The sequence below is a fragment of the Dermacentor albipictus genome, chromosome 8, assembly GCF_038994185.2.
Source record: "Dermacentor albipictus isolate Rhodes 1998 colony chromosome 8, USDA_Dalb.pri_finalv2, whole genome shotgun sequence".
NCBI classification, from domain to species: Eukaryota; Metazoa; Arthropoda; class Arachnida; order Ixodida; family Ixodidae; genus Dermacentor; species Dermacentor albipictus.
In genome coordinates, this window is record NC_091828.1 from 20,730,583 (window position 1) to 20,758,345 (window position 27,763).

The 27,763-nt window shown below is 48.3% G+C and overlaps 1 long non-coding RNA gene across 1 annotated transcript in view; it reads left to right on the forward strand.

Moving 5' to 3' along the window:
* The window catches only part of LOC139048595 (uncharacterized), a 53,074-nt gene extending 26,689 nt beyond the window's left edge, over positions 1 to 26,385 (forward strand). The window contains exon 3 of the long non-coding RNA XR_011507791.1: positions 26,292 to 26,385. This is a non-coding gene — a long non-coding RNA (uncharacterized lncRNA). The remainder of the gene's footprint in view (positions 1 to 26,291) is intronic.
* Positions 26,386 to 27,763: the final 1,378 nt, after the last annotated feature.

Below are 27,763 nucleotides of genomic sequence, written 5' to 3' on the forward strand. Positions count from 1 at the left end.
GCTTCTCGAGCAAAGATGGCACTGAAGCGCGACTGTAAACAAACGAAGCCGGCGCAAGGGGCCACGTGATGCCATTAGGCCAATAGCGACGCGGTGTCGGCTTCGGCCAGAGCGCTGGAGGAGGAGGCGGCATTCTTCAAAGCGTGGCACTACTTTACGAAGTTTAAGGGGTTTTACGCCGCTGCCATTGCCGCTCGCTCCACCATATGTGCTCCCCTGGGGTAGTGGGAGAGGAGGTGTCGCCTCACGGGGTTATATATATATGCGCTTCGCGTCAGTGTATTTAGTCGTTATGGAGAGCGCGAAGTAGACTCAACAACGACAGAACGAAGCGAGGCCTGCACGGCACTCATCCCCAAACCCGGTAAAGCACCAGGAATAGAGAATCTAAGACCAATTTCCCTGACGTCGTGTGTCGGTAAGGTTGCAGAGCATGCCCTGCTCAACCGGCTCAAGGTGCACATCGAGGCCCATGACATGTACACCCACAATATGATTGGTTTCAGAGCCGGCCTCTCGGCACAGGACGCCATGAAGCTGATAAAGCATCAGATCATCGACCGGAGCACGGGTGATACCAGAGCCATCCGTGGATTAGACCTGCAGAAGGCGTTCGACAATATCTCACACGAGTTCATTATCCAGTCTATTGCCGGCCTCGGGCTCAGGAAGAGGACCTACGACTTCGTCCGATCCTTCCTTAGCCAGAGAACTGCCAAGCTCAAGATCGAAGGATACCTTTCGCAAGAGATCACCCTTGGTTCAGGCGGCACGCCTCAGGGCTCAGTCATCTCGCCAACATTATTTAACATTGCAATGATCGGACTTTCTAAGGAGCTAACGAAGATTTAAGGAATCAACCATACCATGTACGCAGATGACATCACCATCAGGTGCGTCGGCGGGAGCGACGGCCAAGTTTAAGCCGCCATGCAGAGCGCCATCGATGCGACCGAGCGCTTCCTCCGCCCCACTGGGCTCAGATGTTCTCCATCGAACTCTGAGCTACTTCTCTACAAGAAAAGACCCAGAGGCGGCGGCCATCGTGATTGGAAACCGGCGTCCGAAAGGGAAATACGGCTTTTCACTGGTGACGGGTCTCCGGTGCCCAGAGTCGACTCGCTCCGAATATTGGGGATGTATATCGAGTCTAACGGTGCCTATGGAAGCGCACTCAAAAAGATCACCGCCAAGACGGAGAGTGCTCTCGGCCTCATTCGGAGGATCGCCAACAGGCACCAGGGAATCAAGGAAGACAACCTCAACCGCATTATACATGCTTTTGTTCTCTGCCACCTTTCATACTCGGCGGCCATGCATAATTGGCGTGTTGCAGAGAACAACAAGCTCAATTCACTCATCAGAAAGGTCTTTAAGCTCGCCCTCGGCTTACCTGCAAGCACTCACACCGAAAACCTGTTGAAGCTCGGAGTCCACAACACGCTCGAAGAAATTATCGAGGCACAAGAGCACTCACAGCTGCTCAGGCTATCCGGCACCCCGACGGACCGCAAGTTACTCGGCGAGATGAGCCCCAATCCTGTCGACCAGTGCCCCGACGCCGTGCGGATTCCCAGCGACATCAGGTCTCACCTGCACATCGCGCCCCTTCCCCGCAATATTCACCCCGCAAACAACGTCGGCAGACGTCGGGCCAGGGGTACAGCTCTACTCGAGCATGTCCGCAATAACCACATTGAGGAAAGCTTCGTGGATGCCACGGCATATGTCCAACAAGAGGCATTCGCCGTCTCCATCGTAGACTCCAATTCAAGGCTCACTTGCTGCGCTACGGTACGCACTTCGAGGCCCGTGGTAGCCGAACAGGTTGCAATCGCGCTGGCTGTGCTCGATGGTCGCAGAGAGGCAATATATAGTGATTCCGAAGCAGCCTTTAAGGCCTACCAAACCGGTATGGTCTCCCCCCAGGCCCTCCGCATTCTCCAAAGCACCAAAAGTATCTCTCCGCATTCTCTCATTTGGTTTCCCGCTTACTTGGGGTCGATTGAGAGTTCTCCCTCTAACCCTAACGAGGGCGCACACGAGGCCGCGCGAGGACTCACTGACCGCGCCACCTCAGCAGTCGCCCAGCCCCGCGGGGAACCCTTGCTTACGTTTAATGAGATCACCACGCACTACTATCTGTCAAGACGGGTCTTCCCCCTCCCGCACCCCGCCTTATGTAGGGCGCGGGCGGTTACCCTTCGACTTCTACAAGCCCGTGCATACCCTAACCTCGCGGTTCTTCATGCTATATACCCTGAAAGATATCCCAGTGCGGACTGCCCTGCCTGTGGACTAAGGGCAACATTGGACCATGTGTTGTGGGAGTGTGAAGCCATCGGCTCCTCCTTCAGCGAGGATAGGTGGGCTGCGCTCTTGGGCAGCCCCGAACTCAACGACCAAACCCTGGCCGTCCAGAGTGCCCGCGATCGGGCCGTCAAGCTCGGCTTGGCGGTCCCTACGTGGGACTATCCGGGTGGCGCGGGGTCTTCCCTGCGTCTTCTCTGGACCAAAACAGAGTTACTTCACTCACTCAGAACGAAGCGAGAAAGACAACGCACACAAGAGACGCCAGAGGAATACGCCGCGCGACTCGAGAACCGTTGTAACGAAGATACGGCTAGAAGAAGCCGTGCCACGTCCCGGAGTGACTCTTCAACTGCGGAACCGCTTTGGGTTCTCGAGAGCGTCAGAATGAGACGCTGCGTAGATGTTACCTAGTCGTTACCTGTACAGTGTGTCTTGTCGTGTCTACACAATAGAGCTAAACTAAACGCTTAACAACAAGCTAACATCACAAGCGTAGCCATGCAGCTCTTTCTTTCGCAATTCAACTAGATTTAACCAGAGCTAAACCACAGACAATTTTTTATTCTTTAATCTGTCAAACCTAAGAACATAGACGAAATAGGGATTGCGGAACATGCACAGGAAGCCGGATGAAATCGAGGAAGGATTCAAGCAGCTCCACATCGGCGTCTCTCGGCCACCCGAGTGGATGACGGTTGGCAACGCTGTCAAGAGGAACAGCGGTTGTAAAACGAATGGAGAGTTCGCCACGGCCTCAGACGTATAGGTGCAAGAACGGAAAGTGCCTGGATCATTTGCATGAAATATTGGGGCCGGTATTCACAAAGAGATCTTACGGCAAAATTATTCCCAAGAAAAAAATGTAAGCCAAACTTGATGCTGTACGTACCATTATGGAAGCAGGCCGTACATATCGAAGAGCACTTACAAACAAAAAAGAATGGCGAATTTCGGAAATGTTTTCAAGCCTTTGTAAAAAAATCATACCTTCCTCTATTATGCCCTGATATGCGTGTGTGGAATTCTCTCAGTTAACAAGGGGTCAATGACATAGTTAACTAGTATACCGGTTATAGTCATTTGATTAACGCAATGAGGAAGGCGCAATCAATAAAGCCTGTACAATATGCATATTTCGGTCCTGCTTCCGTAACCTGTAATGTCTGCGCGTCCTTTTTCAAACAGGCTGCATCAAAATACAGTGAAAGTAATGCCGCAAACAGTAGAGCCAGTTAATTACCCACCACCCTGTAGGCCGCATAGTCAGAACTTAGAAATACTTGCGTGGTGCGCTGAATGCCACATGCACCTGTTGCTGCACTCAAACATCTTGCGTGGAGTTCATGACATGGAGCGCTTCGTCAAATATTTTTATGCGAAACATATTACGAGGGCTCAACCCAGCTCCTCAGGCGCGGCGGTGTCGCCTTGAATACCACGTGACACCGTGACGTCACGACAGCGGAGAAACGGCGCTCCAACTCGCGCCGTCGCTCGCGGCATCGAAATGTGCGCCTGAGCAAGCGCCGCACGCCTGAGCCGACGCCGACGACACCGGCTTTTCTACGACACGAGCTCCTTAACGCTGTCGCGTTAAAATAAAGGCTAGTATGCTTCGCATCCGGGGCTTAACCTTAGCTAAGCCACAGCCATTTTTCTTTATTACTTACCCATCTTTCCCATAACTTATCTGAACGGCGACAGGCGGCGACGCCAGTGTTTTCATGGCGTTACGCGATCTTGTTTTCATTTCATTCTTGACACGGGATTGTTTGACATTTGAAAGTCGTTCACTGCTCACACTCTATTCGGGTTTTGGGTGGGGCCCCAATGTTCGGCGCAACGTCAGGGCTCGGTGGGTTTTAATGAGATCAGCATTCTTAATATGCTTCGCGCCGTTTCCAGAATGTTTCTATCTATGTCTGGGACCACTTTCCCACTAACATGATTCACTGGTAGACCGTTCTCTAAACGGGAGAGCACCGGGCTGGTGTGGTGAGGGAACCCAGTTCGGATCCAACCATTGGCCCAACTCGGGTTTTGGGAAAGAACCACAAGGCATGTGCTGCTATTTATTTATTTATTTATTTATTTATTTATTTATTTATTTATTTATTTGTTTATTTACATATACTGAAGCCCAATATAGGGCTATAGCAGGAATGGGAAAATTATCCATTACTATACATTACACATTAAAAACACACATACGCACAAAAAGATGAATGATCAAAAAGAAGAGATTTACATGTTAGCGAAGTGCTTACCAGTGGCAGCTATGAAATATTTTAGTGATAGTGGACGAATGTTACAAAGTAACGAATTCCAAAGCCCTATTGTACGTGGAAAAAAACTCTAATTGAATGCGTTAGTAAGGGCATAAATAGGTGTTATCTTCAAAGGGAGGGAGCTACGGGTACAAATTGCGTTAGTAAATGTGACATAGTTACAATCAGAAAGACCAAAGGTGGAGTTATTAGTAGCATATAATAGTTTTCAGCCTTCAATGTGATAACGTGAAAGTAATGGCTCGATTTTCAACGATGTTGAGTCTGTGTTGGTGAGAAACTGCGGCTGTAATTTTGGCAAATGAAATGGATAGATTCTAGTTGAACGTTGTTGTGCGAGCTTATTTCGTTTGTTCGCAGAGGAATGAAACGACGGATGCATAGCCTAGAACAGGTCTAATTGTCGTTTTGTATAACAGCAGTAAATACGGGTGTAACTCACACCCTCACAATCCTTTCGGCATTAAGAGTGTGATTATAGACAGAGCTTAAAGTGTCCCTTCACTGGAGAGGGGCCCTTCATGGGGTAGAAGGCGAACGCCTGCGCAGTCACCCACGCTCATACACGCGCATATATATATATATATATATATATATATATATATATATATATATATATATATATATATATAAACGAGAAGAAAGGGGGTTAACCGAGGGACCCGATAATTATTAGTCATATAATGAGAAGCCAACAAACACTGACACCAAGTACAACATAGGGGAAATTGCATGTGCTTAATAAATGAAATAAAGTAATGATAAATTAATGGAAATTAAAGTGGATGAAAAAACAACTTGCCGCAGGTGGGAACCGAACCCACAACTTTCGCATGTCGCGTGCGATGCTCTACCAATTGAGCTACCGCGGCGGCGTTTCCCCATCCACTTTCTTGGGTATTTATGTGTACTAGTAGAAACCTGGGAGTGTTACTAGTACACATACACAAACACAAACTAGTACTAGTTTGTGTTTGTGATGAGGTTGGGTGGCGGCCATATACTAAGAAAAACGGAGAGTATCCGGTGGTCCGTTGAACAGACGTGTTGTACGCAAATGTTACAAATGGGAGAATCGCATCCCAGTTACGATGATCAGGTTGAATATACATGGATAGCATGTCACACAGCGTGCGATGAAATCGCTCTGTTAGGCCGTTGGTTTGAGGGTGGTAGCTAGACGTTGTCTTGTGCACGGTGTTGGACGCTTGCAGAACTTGATTAAGAGTGCTTGAAAGGAATGCCTTGCCTCGGTCGCTCAAAAGAACGTGAGGCGCCCCGTGACGTAAGTAGACAGCCTGCAAGAAGAAGGCCGCTACTTCTGAGGCAGCTCCTGAGCGTATTGAGGCTGTTTCAGCGTACCGGGTCAAATGGTCAACAGCAGTGACGATCCATCGGTTGCCGTCTGGAGTAGGTGGGAGTGGCCCGAAAAGGTCAATGCCGACGACAGAGAAGGGTTGTGCTGGACAAGGAAGTGGTTGTAGGGTCCCGACCGGAGCAGTAGTAGGTCGCTTACGGTGTTGGCAAAGCGTGTACGAGGCAACATATTTAGCTATGCTCGTGGAAAGGCCTGGCCAATAGAATCGGCTGCGTATGCGCTCGTGTGTTTTGTTGTAACCCAAGTGGCCTGACGTCGGGTCATCGTGCGAGGCCTGCAGAACTGCAGCGCGAAGAGAGCGCGGTAGAACGGGAACCCATCGATGGCCTTCTGGGTGAAAAATGTACCGGTAGAGCACGTCGTCTTCAAACTTGAACAGTTTGAGTTGTTTCCGTAGCCGGGCATTGGGAGGAGATGAAACACCGCTAAGGCGATTGATGATACTATGGCAATAGGAATCGGCGCGCTGGTGAGTGGAAAGCACTGAAAGGCGGTTTGGTGAAGTCAAGGAAGAAATCGGTGTAAGAGACGAAGCGTCCTCCGTGCGGCGAATTTTACAAGGTGATGTGATGTGCCCCGATGATGGTGGTAATGGGCATCGTGAAAGAGCATCGGCATCTTGGTGCTTCCGTCCGGACTTATATATGACATTGAAATCATATGCTTGCAATCGGAGTATCCAGCGGCCAAGGCGCCCGGACAAGTTTTTGATCGTCGACAACCAACATAGGGCATGGTGGTCGGTCACAACCGTGAAATGTCGACCGTGGAGGTATGGACGAAATTTCTGAATGGACCAGACAACAGCCAAACACTCTTGTTCGGTTATCGAGTACTTCTTTTCCGCGGAAGTGAGAGTGCGGCTTGCATATGCAACAACCTTTTCGCAAAATTCGTGGTCGCGCTGCAGCAGTACGGCACCAATTCCGTGACCGCTGGCGTCAGTATGCACTAATGTGGGCGCCTTGTCATCAAAATGACAAAGAACAGGTGGGGATGTTAGTGCGCGCTTGAGTTCTTGGAACGCGGCTTCACACTGATCGTTCCAATCGAAGGAACTGGAACTAGCAAGGAGTTTGTGGAGGGGCGAGGCAATGCTGGCAAAGTTCCGGATAAAACGTCGAAAGTATGAGGCGAGTCCAATGAAGCTGCGCAGTTCTTTTGCACGAAGTGGACGTGGAAAGTTGAGCACCGCGGAAATTTTATCCGGATCGGGCTGGATGCCGGCTTTGCTAACGAGATGACCCAGGACTTTAATCGTTGTGCTAGCGAAACGGCACTTCCTCGTGTTTAGCTGAAGTCCGGCATTAGAAAGGCATGTGAGCACTTCATCTAAGCGGTGCAGATGGTCAGTGAAAGTCGAGGAAAACACGACGATGTCGTCGAGGTAACATAGACAAGTTTTCCACTTGAGGCCGCGAAGAACCGTGTCGATCATTCTTTCAAATGTGGCGGGAGCATTGCATAGACCGAAAGGCATTACATTAAACTCATAAAGACCATCCGGAGTAGAAAAGGCGGTCTTTTCTTTGTCCGCTTCGTGCATTGGGATTTGCCAATATCCGGAGCGAAGATCGAGGCAGGAGAAATATTGCGCGCCTTGCAACGAATCAAGGGCGTCATCGATACGGGGCATCGGATATACATCCTTACGGGTGATCTTGTTTAGCGCACGGTAGTCAACACAGAATCGTACCGATCCATCCTTCTTCTGCACCAAAACGACGGGTGATGACCAAGCACTGGCGGAGGGACGTATGACGTTTCTTTTCAGCATATCGGCGACGTTCTCCTCGATGATTTTGCGTTCGGCCAAAGAGACTAGGTAGGGACGACGGCGTACAATAGTCTGGCCATCGGTGTCGATACGATGGAAGGCAACGGAAGTCTGTCCGAGGGACGAAGTATCCATATCGAAGGAGGCCTGGTGCTTCGTAAGCAATTTTAGCAACGCTTCATGTTGAGCAGCAGTAAGGTCAGGGCTTATCACGGAAGTAAGGGCAGATGAAGCAGATTTGTCCTGTTGAGGAAGAGCTGGCGAGGCGGCAAGAGGAAGCAGGGAGACTGGTTGGGTATCCACATAACAGGTCACTGCGGAGCCTTGAGGTAGGAGGATTGTCTCAGAGGTCGCATTTAAAGCGATCATTAAGGCAGAGCTTTCTTTGAACCGCACCATGCAGGAAGCGAAGACAATGCCACGGGCAAGACAGCGACCGTAAGGAGTGATGAACACGTCGCCATTGGTGATGTCCGTAGAATAGAGACTTATGACTTGCTCGTGGCCGGGAGGCAGTACAGAATCGGCAGCAGTGAGAAAGCGCAGTCGTGGCTCATCGGTACTCCCGCCGCAATGAACTGTCTCGCTCATATGGACTACACGTTGACGGCAAGAGATTAAAGCGGACGCTGACGAGAGAAAGTCCCAACCCAAAATTAGTTCGTGAGCGCACGGGAATAAAATCGCGAACTTAATGTGATGACAGATACCATCAATGAAGACGCGTGCTGTACATTGGGCTGATGGTCGAATTATTGCTCCATTAGCCCCAATCAGGGATGATCCAGTATAAGGCGTCTTCACTTTCCGCAGACGAGAGCACAGGTCGGCACGCATAACAGATATAGTAGCTCCCGTGTCAATCAGAGCTAACAAAGGCACACCCTCCACAGACACCAATAACATGTTCGAAGGACGGTCAGGAGGACTTGGAGCACTTCGCGGTGATGCAGTTTTCCCTCCAAAAACTGCACTGGTTAGTTTTCCGGTCGCTGGACATGGAGTTGGGAGACAGGGCGAAGTGGCGAAACAGAACGTCGGAGCGGCGATGGGGAGCGGCGTCTCGAGGCACGTGTGTTGAGTGCGGTGTTGGAGAAGTCGGCCGGAGATGGAGATCAGCGAACGGGAGGATTATCGTCATAAGTGCGGTAAACGCGAGGAGGTGGCTCATCGCGTTCAAAGGCCGCGTAACCACGACGTTCGTCTTGCTGGCGGCGTCGGCAAAACCGGGAGATATGTCCTCGAAAGCCGCAGTAGTAGCAGGTAGGCCTCGACGAACGCCAGGCAGAGTAGTAAGGCGGGTTCGGAGCTCGGGTGACTAAGGGTGCCAGGTGATCGTGAACAGGCGCAGATGGTGTAATTGGAGGCGGCGCGGCTGGCATTGCAGCAATCTGGGCGTAAGAAGCCGGTTGTGGGCAAGGAGAAGCGTTGGTATGCTGGGCGTTATGCAGGGAGGCCAATTCCTCCTTAATAATACCGCGCAGGTCAGTAGAAGCAGGTTGGACGTGAGCGCTGCTGCAAGGGGTTGAGCCATGCGCTTGCAATTCCTCACGAATTATGGCTCGAATGATAGACCGGAGCTCAATACTGTTGGCCAGGGAGTTGTCGGAAAAGTCCGGTTGCAAGCGGATTGACTGCAGGGCGTCGAGGCGCTGACAGACGGAGACGACGTCCGACACCGTCGAAGGGTTTTGAGCGGCGAGTGCGTTGAAGGCAGTAGATCCGATACCCTTAAGAAGGTGTCGCACGCGATCAGGTTCTGGCATGGCACTGTCGACACGGCGGCAGAGCGCGAGGATGTCCTCAATGTACGAGGTATACGATTCGCCATAATGCTGGACGCGCTCAGACAGCCTCTTTTTCGCAACTTCCGAACGAACCGTGGGCGTGCCGAAAATCCGCCGTAGCTGCTCCCTGAAAGACGACCAATCACGGAAGTCTCTCTCATGATTCAGGAACCATGTCTTGGCTACTTGAGAGACGTAAAATGGCACGTTGGTTAACCGCGATGTCTCGTTCCAGTTGTTGTATTCGCTGACACGATCGTAGTTGTCGAGCCAGTCTTCAACGTCCTCACCTGGAAGGCCAGAGAAGATTTCAGGGTCGCGATACCGGTTGTTGGCAGGGCTGGGATTGGGGGTGGCTGGAACTTGAACCGAGATGGTGGATGCTGCGGTCTGGTCTTGCGACATGGCGGCCTCTTGGCGTAAGCGGCGTCCCGAACGTAGCTCCAGGAGAGATCTTGAAGTGGATTGAGGTCGAAGGGATCTTAAAGCGCCTCCACCACTTGAAATACTACGGTTGAGACGACGCTTTATTCCAAGAAGGAAAAATGGCGCCGACGCAAAAACGAACACGAGCCGATGATTGATGATGACTTTGTACAGATGAAGATGAAGTCCGCATAAATGCTTACAATATATATATATATATATATATATATATATATATATATATATATATATATGTGTGTGTGTGTGTGTTATAGGTGGCTGCAGTAGTCCGACAATACCTGCTTCCCTATTTTTTACTGAATGCCCGATCACTAAATTAATAGCGATTAAATACGATTAAATCTTAGGCCATCCACGAGTCTGTCGAGTCCGAGACGCTCTTCCACTCGACGAACCTGGAACTTGCCGCCCTTGACGAGCCACCACAATTGGGCGAAATAAGCATCGACACCTTCGCCCGGTTCCCTAGCGCACTTGCCAAACCGAGACGATTCGTAAACTTCGTTTTGTTTCATGTACAAGCATGTCGGCGAAACGTTTTACGAAAATCTCATACCACAGCACCTGGTCCACGGAAAGCGAGCAGGTTTCAAGAAGGGGACGACTTTCCGTGCTCATACAATATAGAAGTTAGTGCACTTATACTTCTGCAGACGTGTGGCCAACCTCAAAGAGCGCGGCGTAATCTTGATAAAGTGTTCTACACACCGGCCAGGACGCAACGTGGTTAAAGTCGAACGCGTTGAGTTGCCATATGGAGATCGCTAGCCACTTCAAATCGGACGCACGTTTCTCGTTGGCCATCTTGCTTAGTGTTAGGTAGACGAAAGCAAACAAAGGTCGTCAACCGGCAACTTCTGACACCACGTTGAGTGTTGGGTTCCCAATGTCAAGGCGGTAGCGGTACAGCATGCCGAGAGGGGACGCAGAGAGGCGCTCTGGCGTCGTAACGACAAGTGAAGTTTAATCGTGTGCGAGAATACAGGAAGGAACGCCGGTGTCGCCACCAGATAGCCAGACAAACATAGCTGGCGACCTCTACACCAGCGAGAAAATCGGCGAGACGAAGGAGAAAGAAGCCCGCCGCTGCACGCGCCGTTCCACGGGGCTCGCGTACGCTGCTCGACTGGCCAGATTAGACTTCGCTTGGAGCGCTGAAGGAGGCCGTCCTCCCACTGCGGGCACTGCTCCTCCTGAAGCCCAGCCTTCGAGTACATTCCGGCTGACGACGACGGTGGGGAGACTGCGGGAGCGAGCACCGACGGAAGACCGAGGCCGAAGGATTGCGCCGAGCTGCTGCCGCCATGACGCGGGAGGAGGGCACAGCCAACAACGAAGCGGCCAGGGGCAAGACGACCTGGGCGAAGCGGAAGCCGGCTGCTGCCGACGATGGGAGCAGTCCATCTCAAGAGGCTCCCGTCGTCAAGCAGCCGCGCGGGAACGCGACCAAGAATTCGCCTACACCAACGATGTGGTCCAGGTCAGTGAAGCCGGGCGCGCAGAAAGCCATCACCACCAGGGCTTCTGCTAAGACAAGAAAGGCTTCCGATGAACCGGCACCAGACGCCGATGAGAACGTCCCGTCCACCAGCAAGGGACGCCCACAAAAGGCCCCCAGAGTGAGCCGCAAGACTCGAGCACGGAGCTCGTCCCCGAGCCATGCCTCCTCGGCGTCTGCCAAGGGTACCAAGCGTCGCCACCGCTCGCGTAGTCACCCCTCCGGCAGCAGCAGCCACCATGCCACGCGGGGAAGGAGCAGTGGCAGATCCCGACACTCGTCCCGCAGCGGCTGAGGTGCCCGCAAGCACAAAGGCAGTAGCCGAGGGACGTCAACCAGCGACTCGGACAGCACCCGCGGCTGGAAGAGGGGACGCAAGAGCCGATGTCACCGCTCCGTGAGCATCTCGTCTGCAGCGAACGCGAGCGTCAAGGACGGCACAAGAAGGCGCCGCCACGCCGGTGGTAGTCGTTCTTCGTCGACCAGGGGAGATGGCAGGAAATATCGAACACGGCGACAAGCATTTGCTGCTACAGAAATGACTTACCTGCCGTTCCCAATCTTATATTTCACGAAACTGTAAATGATTGATTGATTGATTGATTGATTTATTGATTGATTGATTTATTGATTGATTGATTGATTGATTGATTGATTGATTGATTGATTGATTGATTGATTGATTGATTGATTGATTGATTGATTTAAGATGTTGTGATCCACAACCACGATCTTTAGGTTAGAAAATGTATCCAGAAATTTCCCCCAGCACTCCTCTCCTCACGCAAACGTTTTTAAAAATGGAACTGCAGACTGAACATACGGAGGTTGAACGATTGCACACTTTACATTGTCTGCCTGATAAAGATCGTTAAATTAGTAGGCACAGTGCTTGTACAAACGAAAAAATCATGGTTTGCCCGTCTTGGCAACAATTCAAAATAAATTTTGCTCTAATGATCTTTACTATCGTTCAATTACTGCCTGCACAAAAGGTTTACAAGCATTCGTATGGTTTTTAGAACGCAGCTCTTGGGCGCCCTTTCCTGGGTTGCTCGCGCGTTCGTCGTCGTTTTCTTCTGCAGCTTGCTCCGATGCCGATCATCATGCCAGCGTTCTCAAGCTGCCCCTCCTCCTGCGATGGCGCTAACGGCAAAGCCTACTGCCAGTCGCTGGAGTGATATTGGTCCCAAATTCGTTGCCTCGATATATCGAAAGATTGAAACGCGTATACAACTGCGCTTAAATTTCCCATTAGGGAGTATCGTAATCGCCCGACTTTTTTGTTATTCTCTAATCGGTCGAACCTAAGAACATTGACGAAATTAGTATTCTGTAACACGCACAGGAAGCTGGATGAAATCAAGGAAGCCTTCAAGCATCTTCGGATCGGCGTCTCGGCCGGCCGATCGGATTCGGCTGGCAACGCTGTCAAGAGGGATAGCGGAAGTAAAACGAATGGAGAGCTGGCCATGGCCTCAGACGTAGATGTAAGCGCGTAAAGTACCTCGGTCAATTCCATACAAAATTTGCGTATATATTCATAAGGAAATCGTACGCCAAAGCTGTTCCGAAGAAAAAAATATCAGCCAAACCTGATGCTGTACGTACCATTATTGACATGTTTATGAAATGAAATTTTTAAATGTTTTGAAGCATTTGTAAGAAAAATGAAGCCTTCCTCTATCGTCCCTAATATACGTGTGGGCAATTCGTTCAGGTAATCGGAGGTCAATGCATAATTAACTGGTATATCAGTTAGAGTAATTTCATTAACGCAATGATGACGGCACATCCAATGAAGTCGTTGCATTATGCATGTATGGATCTTGCTTCCCGCAAGGTATAATGCCTGCGCGTTCTCTTTCGAACAGGCCGCAGCAGAACACGGTGAAAGTAATGCCGCAAATGGTGCAGCAAATTAACTAGCCCCTACCCTGTGATCACCACAGTCAGAACCCACAAACCAAGCACAGTCAGTCAGAACCTGGGGCGCTGGAGGCCACATCTGTTGCTGCACACAAACATCCTGCATGGAGTTCATTACATAGTGCGCCTAGTTAAGTATTTTATTTATTGCCTACCGATATCTTTCCGATAACTTATCTGAACGCTGGCCGGATGCCACGCCAGTGGTATCAAGCCGTTACGCGATTTTCCTTTCCTTTCATTCTTGACACGGAATTGTTTAAAAGTCGTTGGCGGCATACTTTGTTGTGGTTTTGTGGGGAGGTTGGGTTCCAGTGTTCGTCCCAACGTCAGGTCTCAGGGGGTTTCAATGAGATCAGCATTCTTAATATGCTTCGCGCCGTTACCAGAATGTTTCTATTTATAGGTGTGACGATTTTCCCACCGGCATGAGTCAGTGGGTGGACCGTGCTCTAAACGGGAAAGAGCACCCGGTTGGTGTGCTGGGGGAACCCAGTTCGTATCCTACCATAGGCCCAACTTGGGTCACTGAGTATGGGACAGTGGATATGTACCACTCTTTAACAAACCTTTTTCACGTCAACAGGGGTCGCTGGAAAAGCACCACTTCGCATGTAGTGCGATTTATTTATTCATTCAGTTATTTATATATATATATTTATTTGCATATACTGCAGCCCAATACAGGGCTTTAGCAGGAGTGAGAACATTGCTCTACACATTGAAAACACACATAAACACAAAAATATGAATCATCAAAAAAGAAGCGCATTACATGTTAGCGGAGTGCTTTCCAGTGGCAGCTATGAAATGTTTTAGTGATAGTGGGCCAATGTTACCAGGTAGAGAATTCCAAAGCTCTATTGTACGTCGAAATAAACTGTCATTGAATGTGTTAGTAAGGGCATAAATAAGTGTTATGTTCAAGGCGTGGGAGCTACGCGTTCAACTTGCGTTAGTAAATGTGATATACCTGCAATCACAAACACCAGAGGTGGAGCTATTAGTCCACATATAAGTTTTAAAGCTTTAATGTGATAACGGGAAAGTAATGGCTCAATGTTCAAAGATTGTTGAGGATGTGTTGGGGAGAAAGTGCGCCTGTAATTTTGGCAAGTAAAACAGATGGGTGTTCGTTGAATGTTATTGTTCGAGCTTATTTCGCATTGTTTGTAGGGGAGCCAAACTACAGATGCACTTTCTAAAACAGGGTGAATTAGCGTTTTATATACTAGCAGTTTCGCGTCGTGGCATGTCTTAGCTAAGGCGCGGCGCGTAGCCTAAGTTTTTTTTTTTAGGATTTTCCCGTTTACGTATTTCATGTGTTTAGACGAAGAAAGATGCTCTATTAGAATGACTCCTCAGTATCTATACCGAGACACCTTTTAAGTTGGATGCCATTGAGAGAATAATCGAACGAGAAGTGGCCCTGTATATTGGAACATGACATCAGGACTGTTTTACTACAGTTGATGTTCATTTGCCACGTTTTCCACCAAGCGCAGAAACACAATATAGATTGGGCAAGATGAGTGGTGGTCATCAATGGAGTAAATATAGTTGTGTAATACACAGTCATCCGCATAAGGTGTCATATTAGTTGAGGTGCTACGAGGTAAATCACTGATATAAATTAGAAATAATAAAGGGCCTAAAACGGATCCGTGAGGAACGCCTGACGTAACGTCGACAGGAGTCGGGCCCACTGAGTTAAAAGAAACAAATTGTGAGCGATAACGAAGAAAACACTGCAGTCTGCAGACAAGGAATCACAACTATGGGCCGTCCAGCAGGCCCGGGGTGCGCTCAAAAAGCACAAGCCTCATGACCCACTACAAACGGGCCCAACTGGGCTATAGTGCAGAGTAGGGTATAACCCCGGGTCGACACTTGGCCAGCGTCACGACACGTTAAATCGTCGTTTGCCGGCACTTTATTAATGTTATCCCTATCGTATCCTATCCTGGCTATCCAAGAAACAAGACGGGGATTATTGAATATGGCGTTAATTTTACCAGTTGAAGAAAGAGAAAATCGGACATCCACCCGTTCGTAGCAATTGCTACAACGGAAACCCGTACGGGTTCTTCAAAAGACAAGCCTCGAAGTTGAAGAAAAATTCGTGCTGGTACGGGACTCGAACCTGGGACCACCGCCTTTCCGGGGCAGCCGCTCTACCATCTGAGCTAAACAGGCCGCTAGCAGATGGTAGGGCGAAGTCGAATTTGTCGACAACACGAAGCAAAGGCAAGTGTTTGACGTAGTAATTCTGCAGAAACCCGCACGGTGGAAACCCGCAATTGGAAACCCGCAATTTGTCCCGGAGAAGGACGAATTTTTCTTCAACTACGAGACTTTTCTTTCGTGGAACCAGTACGGGTTTCCTTTGTAGCAATTGCTACGAACGGGTGGATGTCCTATCTTCTCTTTATCCATTACTTCACGTTGTGGGTTTCCGCAGAACTACTACGTCAAATTTTACCAGCTGTTTAGAATTGATTACCTATGTCCAGGTTATAAGTGATATCATGAACAAAATTGATTAATTACGCTACAGTGCTATAACGACGACGGAAACCATGCTGGTCAGATGTTAGAACATCATTAGAGATGAGCGATTCGATTATATGGTTGCGCATAATGTGCCCAAACATCTTGCATGACTGCGGCGTGAGAGATATCGACCTGTATTTAGAGAGAAGTTGTTTATCACCTGACTTATGGATATATATATATATACATATTCAGTGCTTCGGAGTGCCCTATGTGGCAAGTCCTACATAGGGCAGACTGGACGGTGCCTAAATGATCGAGCCAGGGAGCATGAACAAAAGTTAACGAAAGATGAATTGGCGCACTTACCTACGCACTGCAATGCCTGTCGCTGTGCACCTCTTTTTGAGGAGATAAAGATTCTGGGAAGAAGCCATGACTAGACTGCACGTGAACTGATGGAGGCTTACCACATAAAAAAGAAAGGCTATGATTGTGTTAGCGATACCTCCATTAGGTTGTTTCAAGCGGAAATAGATTTTTTTGATAATTGGTTGCCACGATAATCTGATGTGCATTCTTGTTTGCTGCGATTCTTGTTTGCTGCGATCTGCGCATGTTCTTTTTGCCTATATATGCCCACTGGCTGCTATGAATAAAACAGTTGAAAGCTACCGCCCGTGCTGTTTATGTGTTTTCTTCCTCTGTCCCCATCTTTTTTGCGGTCAATATGATTTGCAGTAAGTACCAACTAGGCCAAACTGAAGCTCTTCTGTACATGCAGCAGTACGACAATACCATGCTTTCGTGTTTTTTTTTTCAGAATGCCAGATCAGTTTCATAATTCCGGTTGGAGAGAGAGAATCGCCGCGCACAAGGCACTACTGGTAATAAAATCACCTCCAACGCTTGTCCAACGGGTACTGCAGTGCTACGGTTGAAGTGCAAAGAGAAGGGGGGTAGGGGACCGGCACCTCCTTATAGAATGGAGAGGGTGCCGGGCACACCCCTGTCCTACACCTCCTGACTTTAAGCACTGCCTCTCCTGCTCTGTTCTAGTTACGCCACTGAATGTCGTTATAATCATGCAATGCAGTCTCAATGTTGTCTAATGTTGTCCACACACACCACGCGTGGACTGCACAGCAGCCCGGCTGGTAGGCGCAGCGTGTCCAGATCGGTGATTATCCTTAACGAAGAGACGCTTAATTACGTGGGGTGTCAATTGAACAGCGAGTCATGCCCATAGTCAAGCGATTTAAATACTTCAACGTATATATACATCAAAGGAGGAAAGGCTTACTTTAGCACATACTAAGATAATCTTAAAATAATGGGCAAGCGAAATGCAGCAACCACGAAACTAATTAATTCGCAAACGCCTTTAGAGGGATGAAGGCGGTAACGTGTTCGAAGGACACGTCGCACTGCAATAGATGAGAGACATTACTAGGCATAGCTTTACCGAGAAAAAAAAAAAGCATGGTCGTGGCACAGACAGATCCAGCGACACAGAAGTCCGAGAGGTCAAAATTTAGCGTAGAAAGCTTTCACTTTCATCTCAGAAAGCTTCATCACATTACAGCGAAACAAGCAGCTGGGTCCAAAGAGCTAGCCACTGCTTTCTAATGCCACGGAGCAAGTGATTAAAACGAAGAAAATTCCGTTTGGGTGACGTGCACGCAGCATGAACGTTATCTATACGCCAATGGTAATTAGGGCAAGATAAGCTCGTGCAGGCCAGTTACTGCAACATCGGTGACATATAGAATTACAATGCAAGCCACAGAATTACAGCGGTCGAAACCGGTGGAAAAAAACGATATGGTCGGGGAACTACAGAATGGCTTCAAGCTAGGCACATGTTTATAAGATACTATATTTGTACTAATGCAGTACATATAGATTTCAATAGCTTGGAATAGACTTTTATGAACACACTTCTAGAATTTAAGGAAACCTACTACAACAAGAGGGGCCGCAGGCAGGCTAACTGGCGTATCAATTGCAAGCGGCATTTAATCATGCGCCGAAATACACGAGGGAACACAGGTGTCGCCACAAGGTTGGCAGATAAACATAAGTGGCGACCGCTATACACCCACGGGAAGATTGGCAAGACGAAGGAGAAAGAAGCCCGCCGCTCCACGCGCCGTTCCACGTGGCTCGCGAACGCTGCTCGATCGGCCAGAACAGATTTCGCTTGGACCACTGAAGGAGGCCGTCCTCTCACTGCGGGCGCTCCTCCTGCTGAAGCCCAGCCTTCGAGTGCATTCCTCGCTAGTACGAAGGCTGACGACGACGGTGGGGAGACTGTGGGAGCGAGTGCCGACGGAAGACCGAGGCCGAAGGAGTGCGCCGAGCTGCTGCCGCTATGACGCGGGAGGAGGGCACAGCCAACAAGGAAGCGGCTACGCGCAAGACGACCCTGGCGACGCGAAAGCGGGCTGCTGCCAACGGTGCCAGCAGTGCTTCTCGCGACGCCACCGCCGTCAAGCCGCCGCGTGCAAGACCTGCCACTAAGGATCCGTCTCCACCAACGACGAGGTCCCGGTCAGTGAAGCCGGCAGCGCCGAAAGCCATCGCCACCACGGCTGCGCGCGAGGTGCGAAAGGCCTCAGATGAACCGGCTCCGGACGCCGATGTGAACGTCCCGTCCACCATCAAGGGGCTTTCACGGAAGGCGCAGACGGTGGGCCTCAAGACGCGATCACGGGGTTTTTTCCCCGAGCTACGCCACCCCTCCCGCTGCCATGGCTTCCAGGCGTCGACACCACTCGTGTAGTCACTCCCACGGCGGCACCAGTCATCACGCCAAGAGGGGAAGGAGCCGCGGCTGATCTAGGCACTCGTCCTGCCTCTGCCGCGGTGGCCGCAAGAACAAGGGCGGTCGCCGAGGGACGTCAACCACCGGCTCGGAGAGCAGCCGCGGCAGAGAGAGGGGACGCAAGAGCAGCTCGTCTGCAGCGAACGCGAGCGTCAAGGGCGGGACAACAAGGCGCCGCCACGCCCATGGTAGTCGTTTGTCGTGAAGCAGTGGAGATGGGCAGCACAAATCGAAGACGTCGTAAAGTATTGATTGTTGCAGAAATACGTTCCTCTTCTGTTCCCAATTTGAGATTTGACTGAAATGTAAATAAATAATTGATTGCTTGATTGACTAATTGGTTAATTCATTGATTTATTGATTGCTTGAAGAATGTTTTGATCCACAACCACGATTTTTCTGTTCCAGAAGTGCTCAATAAGTTCCTCCAGCAGTCCCAACCTTTGCTCAATCTTTTAGAAAATAGAACTTCCCAACGGACGTACGGAGGTTGGATGATTCCACAATTAGCTTCGTCTTGGCTGCACGCCGAATATAGTGAAATTAGTAGCCGTAGTGCCTGGGGCATTGAAGAAATTGTGGCTTGCGCGTCTCGGAAAACAATTCAAAATAAATTTTGCTTTCGAAGGTATTCACCGCTGTTGAATTATTGGCTGCACAAAAGGTTTCCAAGCACGGGTTTTAGAGCGCAGCTCCCAGGCGCCCGTTGATGGGTTGAGCGTCGGCATCTCTTGGCGCAACCGCGCGAACGCGCTCGTGCCACTGCTCGCGCGTTCATCGTCGTTTTCTTCCACAGCTGGCTGCGGAGGAGGAGGAAGTAAACTTGATTGCTCTAGAAAGAGTAATCCAGCGGTCCGTCCTGATGTCTTGATCTTCTATTGGTTGATGACGATCTCCGGCCTGCATGGTTGGCGCCCCTATTCCATAGAGGGACGAGGATCACATATCCACCGCCCCACAATGCACTGACTCAACAACAGGCAGTTTACTGGCGAAAGCTGCAGACAGGAACTTTCCCAAATTTACATATGCTATGCAAAATGTCCCCAAGTCAATACAGGGACACATGCCCGTGGTGTGGTGCAATACCCACACTTTATCACATCACATGGGAGTGCAATACGAATAACGAATTCCACAAAATAGAAAATCCGAGTGCGGAGCACTGGGAGACCGTGCTCTCCAGCGGTGACCCTAGCCTCCAACGGAAGCTGGTGGATCATTCCCGACAAGCAGCCACGCTCAGTGGCCACGGTGCCGATCACCATGCCAGCGTTCCCAAACTGCCCCTCCCTCTGCGAAGTCAATGACAGCACTGCTCCACTGCCAGTCCCAGTGGTGGTATTGGTGCCACATTTTTTGCCTAAATATATAGCAAAATGAAAACACGCATGCAGCTGCGCTCAAATCTACCACTAGGGGCACTCGTAGTCGTAGGACTTTTTCTTTATTCTCTAATCTGTCAAACTTAAGAAAATAGGCAAAATTAGTATTCTGAAACATGCACAGGAAGCCGGATGAAATCGAGGAAGGCTTCAAGCAGCTCCTCATCGGCGTCTCGGTCGGGCGACTGGATGACTGCTGGCAACGCTGTCCCCAGGGACAGCGGATGTCAAACGTCAAACAAGAACTCAGCGTGCCATGGCCTAAGACGTATAGATGAAAGCCCGTAAAGTACCTGGGTCAATTTCATGCCACATTTGGGCCGGTATATATAAAGATATCTTACGGCAGAATTGTTCCTAAGGTAAAATGTCAGCCAAACCTGATGCTGTACGTACCAAGTACGTACCACTAGGGAGGGAGGCCTGTAAATATTGAAGAGTACTGACAAACAAAAAAGATTCGTAAATTTTCATTAGAACGTTTTAAAATTATATATATATATATATATATATATATATATATATATATATATATATATATCCTGCGATTCGTCGTCACACTGTTATACATACATACGGTGTTTCACGGAGCTCCTGCGAAGGATTTAAAGAAACTGGTTAGTCACCTGGATGAAAACAACGACGCCTGGTTGCCCGTCATGTGTGCTGCTCAAAGTATTTTTATGTCCCGCGAATTCTTTAATTACGGAAGTTGACTTATGCCAAATTTTTATATTCACTTCAGGGAAAGAGCGTTTCATTGCGTTGTAGAGGACGTTCAGAAACGACCGATCCAATTTTTCGACGCAACGTACATGCTGCGTGGAGATATTTCCCGGCGGTTCAAGAAAGCCCGCGAACTATGAAATAAAACCACGTGACTGCACTCATGCGTTATCGTATTGCAGCGCTCTCAATCGCGTTTCGTGGGAAAGAGCTATGCGTGTTGACCGTAGCGAATTGACGGGCTGCGGCTCTACGCGTCGGCTTCACAGTGCGTCAGCGTGTTTGGCGGTGGCACACTCAGAGGAAGCGCCCTCGTCCCTGATAAGCGATAGGTGCTCGACGCACGGTTGAGTGCTGCAATACGATAGTGCACGAGCGCGGTCACGTGGTTTTATTTCATAGTTCGCGGGGTTTCTTTAAACGACGAAAAAGGTCCCCACGCCCCCTGTACGCGGCCACAAAAAATTGAATCGGCTGTTTCTTAGCCCCGTCTGCAACACAAGCAGACGCACCTGCCCCGAAGGTGAGTAAATAAATAATTGCAATATTAATCTCAGTTAAGAAACTCATTAGGTGGAATACTGCCACAAGACGGCAAACCATACGCTATTGGTGTCATTCCGCTGTGGTTAAAGGGACCCTGAAACGATTTTGGCGATTTTCTACAAACGTACTGAGTCGTTAGAGTAGGTTCTTCTGATCATTAATTGATGCATCTAAGTGCTCTGCGTAAAGCGTGTAATTTATTATAAGGTTTTAAAAATACACATCGCTGCCGATCGCAGCGCACTGCTCGGCGGAATTTTAAGCCGCCCCTACCCATATGATGCAAATAACCCATATTACGTCACATGGGCGAGCTATCTGATTGGCTGACCAGGGCGCGTGGTCGATAATTTTTCCAACTTTATGGTGAACAAATGATGCTCGTAATAGTTGGAATGTTAGTTACTTTGTTTTTGTAAAAAGAAAATAACTTAAAGAGAATACACAAGAATAGTTTTTTAGTACACTTCAGCACATCCGGCACACAGCAAGTGTCGTCTGCATGTGTTACAACGTACTCCATTTTGACGAGAGCTCCGCAGTCAGAGTCGGTCTCAGTCTTTTCGCGAGCACTATGATTCGACTTTGTTGCCTTGTGGACTGCAAGCCTAGCGACCTGCAAACCGCGAGTCCAGTATTAGGGCAAACGCAAGCGCAAGGGGACAGGGTCAGGCCGCTTGACTGTGCCGGGATGAGCCACGAGATGAGCAGAAGGGCAAATGTGAACGGTCTGCACGGTGCAGCCACCTGGTGGCACAGAGCTCAACCATACACAGTAGCAGCAACGAAGTGTATTCTTTGCTGCTGGTGTGTATTTTTCGCAGGAGTGTAATAATCAACACGTTGATTTATAAATGTTTGAAATGCTTTACACTTGGTTAGAGCAATATTAGCGCTTTGTTTGACTGGTTAAGCGCTGCGCCAGCAAGTGTCTGGACCGTGCAGACCGATCAGGCTGCTCACGTACGTCTACGCTAAAGTTCCTTCATCAGCTTGAGTTTATGCCTCCAGTCATTTGCCGAAATGACCAGCTTGCCTGTTTTTAGCGGAGTACCGGACACGTTCGGCGCTACGACAGAATGCTCGCAACGCAGGCTGCTTCGATAGCTCTCGGTCGACGGCCAAGCGGCTAGCGGAAAGGTCTCGCGCGGGAGGGGGCGTGCCCCTAAACAACCGGAAGTGAGCGATGTGACGTCGCATCGTGACGCTGAACCAGTGAAGGCGGAGCTTAGCGCCGCTCGCTCGGCGAGCGAGTTGAGGAGGAAAAGCATAGCTAGGGAGGAGGGTAACTCCTAATCGCTTGCAGCTCCATTAATACGTAACGCTTCACTTAAATTGTGGTGCGAATGTTCTACTTAAGCTGTACCCTACGCGCCTACAAAATTTGTCCTAACCGTTTCAGGGGCCACCTCGTTTGAGTGCCACTTACGTGAAACACTATGTATGTATGTATGTATGTATGTATGTATGTATGTATGTATGTATGTATGTATGTATGTATGTATGTATGTATGTATGTATGTATGTATGTATGTATGTATGTATGTATGTATGTATGTATGTATGTCAATGTGACGATGAATCGCAGGATCTGGCAGTCAAAGAGGTGAAAGAATTAGTCCAACAAGGGTGGTGACTGTCATATGCAGTGCTTCGGTTAAGTACGTGCATGCGGCAGTACGACAATACCCTCCTTTCCTGTCTCATTTTTTGGCTGAATGCCATATGAATTAAAATTATTTGCGATCGAGTAATTATTCGAAAACTGGCGAGTTATCTTTGCGCCGCACAAGGCACCACTGTTAGTAAAATACCCTCCAATGCTTGTCGAACCGGTACCGCTACGGTTACGGTTCAACTACCGAGGGTTGGAGCGGAAGGTACGTACGTTGCCCCTCCTTAAATAATGGAGACGGGGCCGGCGCCCCCTTCCCGCGCCCCTTCCTGACTTTAAGCAGTGCCTCTCCCGCCCTCATCTACTGCAGGCCACCTCGGCGTTTCGCGCACTTACGACCGCGTACGGCGCCGCTTCTACTGTCCAGGCCTGTACGGCTCTGTGCAGTATCACTACGTTGCAGCCTGTGCGTTCTTCCAGGAAGCAAAAGTCGGCTACAAGCGTTCCAGACTCGGCTTGACCCAGCTTGGCCCGGCTTGTGCCAAGTCAAGCTCCAAATTAAACGTCTTCTGTACAGCTTATAGTAAATGTCTTTTAGACTTTTGCTCTAAGATATGATGGAGACGGAAAAGCTCTAGTATGTTTTTAAAGTCGATCTCAAAGTCTTACAAGAGAATTTACGCCCATTTTTTTCACCCCCGGCTTGCAACGATTCGTTCGACAACACCATCAGTGCAATGATTACATCGGTATGTTGTCGCCATATAGAAGCGCTCCGCAAAATACAATAACAACCCAATGTACTGCAAAGCTTATGCACGAGACGATTACGCAATGACCGCTGTCGGTGACAGCGCGCGCTTCAATATCTGCCAATTTAAATTTACCGCGTCATCCGAAGCTAACGCCACAAGACCACGCGAACGAACCTACGTGAGCCGGCAGAAACCACAGGGATTTAGCAGCAGCACCTAGCAGCGTCTTTCCCTAGGCGTACAAGTACCTATCTGGGGGCAGGGAGTACGGCACTGGCTCACGTCACATCCGGTTTTCCTCTAAACCGGGTACAGCCGGCCTGCGGGGATACGCTTCTCTCCCGTGCTCCCGTGCGCTCCCATACATTGCATTGCACCATGCACCGCGCTTTTTAACGTGTTCAACGGATTTGTTCCGTGCGCGCGTCGCCTGCTCTGTATCTTTCTGAGTTGAAGGCATAGCTTCATTTGGCTAAGTGATCGAACTTATTATTTGAAAGCTCTGTTGCACGATTTTAGCACCATGACCAACTTGGTTTACTGTTTCACATCAATTAATGCATGTCGGTTATCGTTTCGAATTTCCTTGCGGCATGTCCACTGTCGCGGACACAATAAACTGGTCTAGTTGAGATTACATTCTGATTGGTACAGGATCACTGGATGCCGTTAGTATCGATTATCCGTGTTAAAATTGTTACATGGGGGAACCGGTTCTCACCGAGTCCCCGCGTAGTTTCCTCGTGGTCTAAGATTGCCTACTGTTTAAGCTGGTGCTGTAATTATCTAAACAAAAGCTATATCGTTTATTGACATACATTATTCATTGACAGTCTGAAAACTGCATCACGATGCGAATAATATATCTGCGTCCCTCCGACTAATTGCGTCGACACGTAAGCGCGTACGTTGACGGTGTCCACTGCGTTCTTTTTTTTTTTATCGTCACTTTGATCTTCACATTACAGAAAACTTCGCAAAACTTGTTTGGTCCTGTAGCCTGGCTGGTTAGTAACAGGACAGATTGTTCGACATACCTACATAATTCGGCAAGCGGTTACAACAGTAACAAAAGGGAAACAAAACTAAATATAGATATTGGGAAGCGCAAACGGAGAACAAAAGGCAACGTGGCGCACCACAACAAAGTGTGACTTCGTGCGAACGCCGTTGTTGCCCGTTGTATAAAATAAGATTTGATGCAATTTTTTTTTTAGTGCGCACGGCCTTGGAACAGCAAAAGTTTGACATCTTGCCCAATACAACCGTCCCTCAGGATCAGTGCTCCCCGGTGCACAGAGGCAAGCGTTTCAGGGAAGAACACGAACCACAGTGATATAGGCTTGAGCCAGGCTGCACCAATGATGAGACTAGTTCCCAAGAGCTTGAGACACCAGGATCGAACCTGCACAGCTATATAGGAGCTAGTTACGCATGCTCAAGGTGTGCCGTGCAGCATGTTATTAGCTACCGTCCAAGCTGTCAAAATGTTCATGACTTCTGTCCGTCTCTTGTAAGTGCTTCCGGACATTTGCGTACTAATGAAAGACTTGCGAAGACTGTAAGACATCAAGAGGAAAGGCTCCTAGCAGCTACCGGTGTTCCCAACAAAACTGACAGAATGGCAATGACCGATTACAAGATGCCCTTGGAGAACTAGGAAAATGTGGCCACATTAGAATGCATGTTGAACTCCGATCCTGCTTTTCGAGGCCATCTTGTAAGCAAAAGCTTTATGAATTTACAATATGAGCGCGTATTTATAACTTGTGCTTTGTGTAACTAAAAAATTACACCTGGCACAAGTTGTAAAAATGTTGTATGGATGTTAAAGTGATTCCATTATTTTTTAACGAGAAGAAAGGGAACCGAGGGCCCTGATTTAATTGTAAGAAGTCAACGAACAGACCACCAAGGAAACATAGGGGAAATTTCTTGTGCTTACTAAATGAATGAAATAAATGACAAACTAATGGAAATGAATGAAAAAACTGGCTGTAGGTGGGGGACGATCCCATGTCTTCACATTACGCATGCTATGCTTTTACCAACTGATCTAGTGCAGCGCCGTTTACCTATATGTTTCCGGGCCTATTTATGTTTTACTACTAGAACTATCCCGGGGAGGGTTCGCCAGTGCTACTACTCGCAAACCTTGGTGGAAGATGTGGAATATCCTTTCTGCCGCAGCTGTAAAGAGTACGTGATCTTTTGGGGTGAAGGCAACTGGTCACGAATCCACACATGCTACCTGAAGGCAATATTTGACATCTCGTGGCTTCATTTTTTTTAGTTGTTCATAGCATAAAAAATTATACATCATCTTGCAGTTTGTCTGCGTAAATGTTGCTGCAATACCAATTTCTCGAGAATGCATATTCATCCAGTGTCATTTCCTGTTCTGCCTTACCTTTTCTGGGGCTTTCATTCCTGCCTTAATCCAGCCATTGTAATAGCCACATTGTGTATGTTAGTGTTTTTAGCTTTGAAATCCTTTTGCTGAAGTTTTTGTTTTTGTTTTTTTAAGGCACGACGGCTCTCTCCCTTCAGATGCTTAACTGCGGGCATTGCACCCAGTATTTTCAGACAGCTTGGGTGGAAACTTGAGCACTCAAGGCCGGTGGCAGGAAATGAGCCTCAGACCTGCATGTCTACAGTGTCTACATTGAAGGTAACTTTAGAGGGCTGCTGTTTGACTAGGCATAAGTGCAGTGATTCTTACTCCCAAAATTCATGCTGTTCGGAATGAAACAAAAATTTACGGACACATTTTAAAGAGAAAATTGTCATGCACTCAGTGTAGCTACAGTTGGGTGGATGGCAATTTTTATATAAAACTCCCTCCCCCTTGCAGTTCCATAGAACTGAGTTTCCACAAATTTAATTTATTAATTGCAGAACTGTTCGTACGTGACAATGCTTCGGATATCAGCCAAAACTGCTGATACTGTGTGTTACTTGCATTGTTTCAATAGATGGTTTGGTACTACAGAAGCTATTCGAAGCTATTAACTTTACTGACATCAACTGTCACATGTGGTCTTCAAATACCTATTGATAATGGCCAGCTAATGTCCAAGGATCATCTATTCTGTTGCGACATCATGCTTGGTCATACGGAAACTTGTATAGATTATGATGTATTCTACTTTAGACATAGTGAATTTTGCGAACACCAAGTAGGGTAAAACATCAGTTATTGCAGTTGTAATTGATGTTCAGGGCCGCTGGCTAACAAGATGCAAAGTAAAAGAAAGCTATAATAACTTCCAAGCAGCAAAAGAACACGGAGATGCTTTGGATAAACATGAATAGACATTTTAAATTAGAGTGAATTATACCAGTCTTTTGGCATTATGCTACGCCTTCACTTTTATATTTCTGGTCCGAGGCCACCCACCTTTGGGCTCAAGAAGCCTGGTCTAACAATAAAGTTTATTTCTCTCTCTCTTATTTATGATGCTTGTTCTTGTTGTATTTGTTTTTATGTCATTGTTCAGTCTTGTGAGGACAGCCACTGAAAAGCGAGGCTTGAAACAAGCAACTGTGCATTCTGAGTGTTAATTGAGGTCCTAAAATATTGTAATTTCATAAGCATGTAATCCTTGAAAATGGTGTGTGCATTACAGAAGCTTGGGATTATAACTATACACTTGACAGTTGTCAATGGGGCACAGTATCTTTTTGGATAGTGTCATCGCTATCTTTTTTATATGCATATATTATTTCTTAATCATGTTTATGTTAAGCATTCAACTCTTATTTGTTGGTTTTACTCTAAATGAGTGCTTTTTTTTTACTGGTGCAGATTCTTCAAAAGCCACTCGGCCTGCCACCAGCTGGCGTGCCTTTTTCATCGTCCTTACTCCTGTGCCTTAGTCATAGGATGCGGGGTCAGTTTTTCTAGACATGTCATTCATAATTATATATATATATGTGTGTATATGTGTGTGTGTGTATATGTGTGTATATGTGTGTGTGTGTATATGTGTGTGTGTG